The sequence below is a fragment of the Pongo pygmaeus genome, chromosome X (genome assembly GCF_028885625.2).
Source record: "Pongo pygmaeus isolate AG05252 chromosome X, NHGRI_mPonPyg2-v2.0_pri, whole genome shotgun sequence".
NCBI lineage: Eukaryota > Metazoa > Chordata > Mammalia > Primates > Hominidae > Pongo > Pongo pygmaeus.
The window spans coordinates 105230965-105237180 of NC_072396.2; the positions used below are offsets into that span (position 1 = coordinate 105230965).

The 6216-nt window shown below is 40.1% G+C and overlaps 1 pseudogene; it reads right to left on the reverse strand.

The window, feature by feature from the left end:
- Nucleotides 1-370: 370 nt before the first annotated feature.
- Nucleotides 371-1348, reverse strand: LOC129024655 (14-3-3 protein theta-like; annotated as a pseudogene).
- Between the last annotated feature and the right edge of the window lie 4868 nt (nucleotides 1349-6216).

Here is a 6216-nt window from a genome sequence, read left to right on the forward strand (position 1 = left end):
CAACAAATAAAGAGTGAATAAGGAAACTCCCTGTTGCCACAGATATACATGACCTCCTTATGTGATACAGGAGGCATTTCAATTTGTGACTCCCAGTCAGAGATGGCAAGTGCTTTTCCATTTAATCTAATATTACTGGATTCCTACTAAAAAGGAATACATTGAGAGCATGGAAAAGTTGCTTATTGAAAGGAAACCCCCGAAGAGTAAGGGAGGGAATGTAGAAATTAAGTTATGTGGAACACTCTTCAAACTGTAATTAACTACATTTTCATATCTTCACAGTAATACAGTCACTTGCAGAACTGGTTCAGATTACTTAAATACCAGATACATTTTTAGTCCTGTATAAGTGTTTGGAAATTACTTATGTTTATATAAAATGAAGCTATTAATACTTTTCTACAGCAGTAACTGCACACCAGGAAGGCCAAGACAAACACAGATCAAGGGATGAAGTTTTCCCAAAGCTGCAGTGTGAAAAGCCTATAAACAGTTGATTCCATATACATGAATGGGTTTCTTTGCTATAGGAAATCCAAGTGGAATAAGGAATGGAGATGTGTAAAAAGGTTTCTTGAAGTAAAGAAGGATGACACACTGTATGGATTTAGATTTCAGCCCCTTCTGCAACATCACATTCTCCTGCACTGTCTGATGTCCAAAGTGTTAGGTTGTCTCAAAGCAACTGTATGATGAGGGTGCTTTGTATGAGTCTTCATTCAGTGTATCAAGTTCAGTTATGGCCTCATCAAAAGCCATTTTAACCAGCGTGCAGGCAAGCTCTGGGTTATTAAGAATCTCATAGTAAAATACAGAAAAGTTAAGAGCAAGCCCTAGGCGGATTGGGTTGTGTGGGTTGCATCTCTTTCTTGCTTATATCAAATGCCTCTTGGTAAGCTCCTCGGGAATTATCGTTTTTGATCATCACCACATGCAACTTCAGCAAGGTACCGGAAGTAATCACCCTTCATTTTCAGATAGAAGACCTTACTCTCTGGATTAGTTGCATTGGCTATTAAATATTTATCCAACAATTCCAGGACCTTGGTGCAGATGGATCTCAGCTCGGACTCCACTTTCTCCCGATAGTCCTTAATCAGCTCTAACTTCTTGTCGGAGGTGTAGGTATTCTGCTGGATGCTCCAGATGACTCTCCAGGCGGACCTGCGGCCCCGACCACGTTCTTGTAGGCCACGGAGAGCAGGCTGCGCTCCTCCTTGGACAGCTCGGCGCCCTGCTCGGTCCCGGCCTTCATGCAGGTGGCCATGTCGTTGTAGCGCTCGGCCAGCTTGGCCTTCTGGATCAGCTCCGTCTTCTCCATGGCGGGCGCGGGGCCCGGGCCTGCCCGGGCTGAGGGCGAGGAAAGCCAGGGCGGCCGCGGAAAGCCAGGGCGGCCGCCGACCCAGAGCGGGAGGAGCCTCCAGAGCTGCGGAGGGGTGGGGCGGCGAGGCGAGAACAAAAAGCAGGGAGGGAGCGCCGTCAGACAATGGGGCCAGCAGCCCGCTTTTATCTCTGACACAGGGCGGCCGGTTGAATTTCCCTCTCCCACGACCCCACCGCCACTGGGCGCCCGGGGAGGCCGCTGCCGGCGGCGGGAGGAGGCGGGGGCGGTGCAGAGGCCCAGCGCGCTGGGAGCCCGAGCTGCCGCCGCTCCCACCACCCCCGCTCGGCCGGCCCAAGATAGAAGCGACCGTTTGACATCAGCCTTTTTAAAAAAATGGATTCCACATATGAGGGAGATCAGATGTTATTTGTCTTTCTGTGTCTGGCTTATTTCACTTAACATGATGTTCTCAAGGCTCATCCATGTTGTTGTACATGACAGGATTTCATTCTTTTTTATAGCTGGATAGTATTCCATTGTGTGTGTGTATTATATATATACATACACCACATTTGTGTGTGTGTGTATATTTATATTCACACATTGTATATATATACCACATTTTTTATCCATTGTTGGACATTAGATTAACTCCATATCTTGGCTAATATAAATAAACATGGGAGTGCAGAGATCTCTGCAAAATATTGTTTTTATCTCTTTAGAATAATACCCGGTAGTGGGACTTCTGGATCATATGGAAGTTCTATTTTTAATATTTTGAGGAACCTCTATACTATTTTCTATAATGGCTGTACTGATTTACAATCCCACCAACAGTATATAAGTGTTTTCCTTTCTCTACATCCTTGCCAACAACCATTTTGTTTTGTCTTTTGATAATAGCTATTCTAACTGGAGTGAAGTGGTATTTTGTTGGGGTTTTCATTTGCATTTCCTTGATGATTAGTGATGTTGAGCATTTTTTCATATATAAGTTGGCCATTTGCATGTCTTCTTTTGAAAAATGCCTGATAAGGTCTTTTGCCTATTTTTTAATTGGGTTGTTTGATATTTTTTTGCTCTTGAGTTAAGTTTCTTAGTATTCTAGATATTAATCCCTTGTCAGATGTATAGCAAGGACTGCTGGCATCTGTGGTAGCAATGGGGACAGGTGGGAGCCTCTAGTTTACTTTTTCCCTGTAAGAAGTCGTCTCCCTGTATTTGATGTAATTCTGGTGGAGGAGACAGTGTAGCAGAGGCGGAGCGCCTTGTTTCCCTCTCTATGGTGCTATTCTGTGCTTCCATGCTCCACAGGGATTTTGCTCTCCCCTGTTGCTTTCCAGTGTACATTCTCAGTCACTCCTGTTGAAATATAGTTGTCTGTTTGTTGTTTTGGTTCCTTTTGTGAGGGGAATGAGTGCCAGGTTGACTCTAGTTGGCTGTCTTGCTGATGTCAGTCAGAATTTTTCCATTTTAGGTATGTTATCTAATTTATTGACATATAATTGTTCATAGTATTCCTGAGTAATCATTTTTATTTCTGTAAGGTTGGTAGTAATGTACCCTCTTTTATTCTTGAATTTAGTTATTTGTGTTTTTTGTCCTTCTTGTTTAGTCTAGCTAAATGTTTATCAATGTTGTTGATGTTTTCAAAGAACCAGCCTTTGGTTTTATTGATTTTTCTCCATCATTTTTCATTCTCTATTCCATTTATTTCTGCTTTAATCTCTATTATTTGCTTTCTCTTCTTGCTTTGGGTTTAATTTGCTCTTCTTGTTCTAGTATCTTAGGGTATAAGTTTATATTATTGATTTAAGATATTTCTTTTTTAATATAGGATTTTGTAGCTATAAAAATTATGCATTGCAAAAATTTTATTATGTTATGTTTTAGTTTTGATGTAACTCATAACATTTTCTTATTTGTTGTAATTTTCTTTTTATTCTTTGATTCATTGATTATTTAGGAGTGTGTTGTTTAATTTCCACGTATTTGTTACTTTTCCAAATTTTCTTCTTTTATATCTAATTTCATTCCATTCTTGTCCAAAAACATACTTTGTATGACTTCAATCCTTTAAAATTTATTGCAGCTTGTTTTATGTCGCAATATATTGTCTATTCTGAAGAATGTTTTACGTGCACTTGAGAAGAATTTGTATTTTGCTGTTGGATAGAGTGTTCTATAAATATTTGTTATTTCTGTCTGGTTTATTTTGTTGTTCAAGTCCCACATTATTTGAAGTGGGGTATTGAAGTATCCAACTCTTGTGATTGAATCATATAATTCTCTCTTCCATTTTGTCAGGATTTTTTCCTGTATTTTGGAGCTCTATTGCTAGATGCATATATATTTGTAAATGTTACATCTTCTTGATGGATTCACCCATACACACACTCTTTTTTTGTCTCTAGTAACAACTTTTATCATAAAGTTTGTTTTCTCTGATATTAGTATAGCCACTCCAACTCTCTTTTGGTTAGTTTGCATAAAAAAAATCTTCGTTTTGGCCAGGGGCTGTGGCTCATGCCTGTAATCCAGACACTTTGGGAGGCTGAGGTGGGCAGATCACTTGAGGTCAGGAGTTCAAGACGAGCCTGGCCAACATGGTGAAACCCCATCTCTACTAAAATTACAAAAATTAGCCAGGCATGGTGGGGTCTGCCTGTAATCCCAGCTACTCGGGAGGCTGAGGCCAGAGAATCACTTGAACCTGGGAGGCAGAGGTTGCGGTAAGCCAAGATCATACCACCGCACTCCAGCCTGGGCAACAGAGTCTCAAAAAAATATATATATATACATATATATGTATATATATGTATATATGTGTGTATATATGTATATGTGTATATATATGTATATATATGTGTATATATATACACACACATATTTTATTCTCTTTCTACCTATTTGTATCTTTGGATCTAAAGTTTTTTTTGTTATAGACAGCATATAGTTGGATAATGCTTTTAAAATCTCATATAGTGCCAGCTGCAGTGGCTCACGCCTGTTATCCCAGCATTTTGGGAGGCCGAGGAAGGTGGATCACCTGAGGTCAGGAGTTCAAAACCAGCCTGGCCAACATGGCGAAACTCTGTCTCTACTAAAAATACAAAAATTAGCTGGGCACGGTGGTGGGTGCCTGTAATCCCACCTGCTCTGGAGACTGAGACACGAGAATTGCTTGAACTGGGACCTGGGAGGCTGAGGTTGCAGTGAGCCAAGATCGTGCCACTGCACTCCAGCCTGGGTGACAGAGTGAGACTCTGTCTCAAAACAAACAAACAAACAAACAAAAAGCAAAGCAAAAACAAAGACAAAACTCATATAGAACATAGATATTTTCTAGTGTAGCATCCTAATTCCCTTGTTATTTCACTTACTGTGTTTTTGAAAATTATTTTTAGTGATTGCCCTGAGTATTACAATTAGCATTTTTAACTTATAACAATCTAATTTGGATGAACAGTAACTTGATTTCAATAGTATATGAAGATTTTGTTCTTTAGTAGTTCCATCCTAACCCTCCTTTATGCTGTTGTTACCACAAATTACATGTATATACATTGGGTGCCTTTTAACACAGATTTATAAATCTTGTTTTATGCAGTTTTTTTTTTAAATAAGGAGAGAAAAAGTGTTATAAACAAAAAATACATTTATACTTTATTTTATTTTATTATTAATTTCTGAGACAGAGTCTTACTGTGTCATCCAGGCTGGAGTGCAGTGGTGCAATCTCGGCTCACTACAGCCTCAATCTCCTGGGTTTAAACGATCCTTCCACCTTATCCTCCCAAGTAGCTGGGACCACAGGCGTGCACCACCACACCTGACTAACTTTTATATTTTTAGTAGAGATGGGGTTTCACCATGTTGAGCTGGCTGATCTCAAATTCCTGGCCTCAAGTGATCTGCCCGCCTTTGCCTCCCAAAGTGCTGAGATTACAGGCATGAGCCACCGTGCCCAGCCATACTTTCTTATTTATGTGTATCACTCATCATTTTTTGTTGAAAACTGGACTTTTGAATAATCTGATGTGGCAACTTTGGAAATCAGATGCTCTCTCTTTACCAAGGTTTATTGTTGTTTTGACTTGTTTTTACTAATGTGGGTGGGTGGTTGTTTTAGTGACTGCTCTGAACTAGTCTGTATTCTTTGTCATATGTGACCACGAATTCTCTACTCAGCTATTTTAGAGATTAGTTCATGATTGGACAGAGAGCCTCTTAAATGCCCAGAACCAGCAAATCTCCTAGTCTTTGTCAAAGAACTCCATGTGCATGTTGGGGTGTACTTTCAACAATCACCCAGGCCATTAACAACTCTGCCTTAGCTTTCACTTCCTGATTGTGTAAAGGCTCAAGGTCAGCCAAACATGACAGTGTGGGGCCTTCTTGAGTCTTTCCAGAGCATGTGTACAGTCCTATGCATGCTTATGACCTTCTAGATCTTCTGAAAAATGTAGGAGGTTTTCAAAGTGCTTATAGATATATTCTTCCCCAATTTTTCTGTTTAAGATTTTTTATTAGTCTATTGTGTAGCTTAACTGTTATTCGCAGCCTTAGGCAGCTGCAAAGCTAAATCACTTGCCTGTATTTGTTTTTGGCAAATACTCCCCCTGGAGAAGGCTTTTTGCACTGTGTTATCTCTGAGCAAGTGGTATTTTCCAGGGAACCACCAGACATATATAACAATGACAGTTGTTTAGGAATGAGGCTTTGAATAAGCTCCTACCTCTTTCTGCTCCCTCACGTGTCAGACAGGCTGCTGGTTTTCTTCATAAATGTGGACTGTAATTTTTTAAGGCTACTGCAGAGCTAGAGAGTGGGAGATGGAACTAGGACAAATTAAAATGACATAAAGCTCACTTTTCTTACAGAGA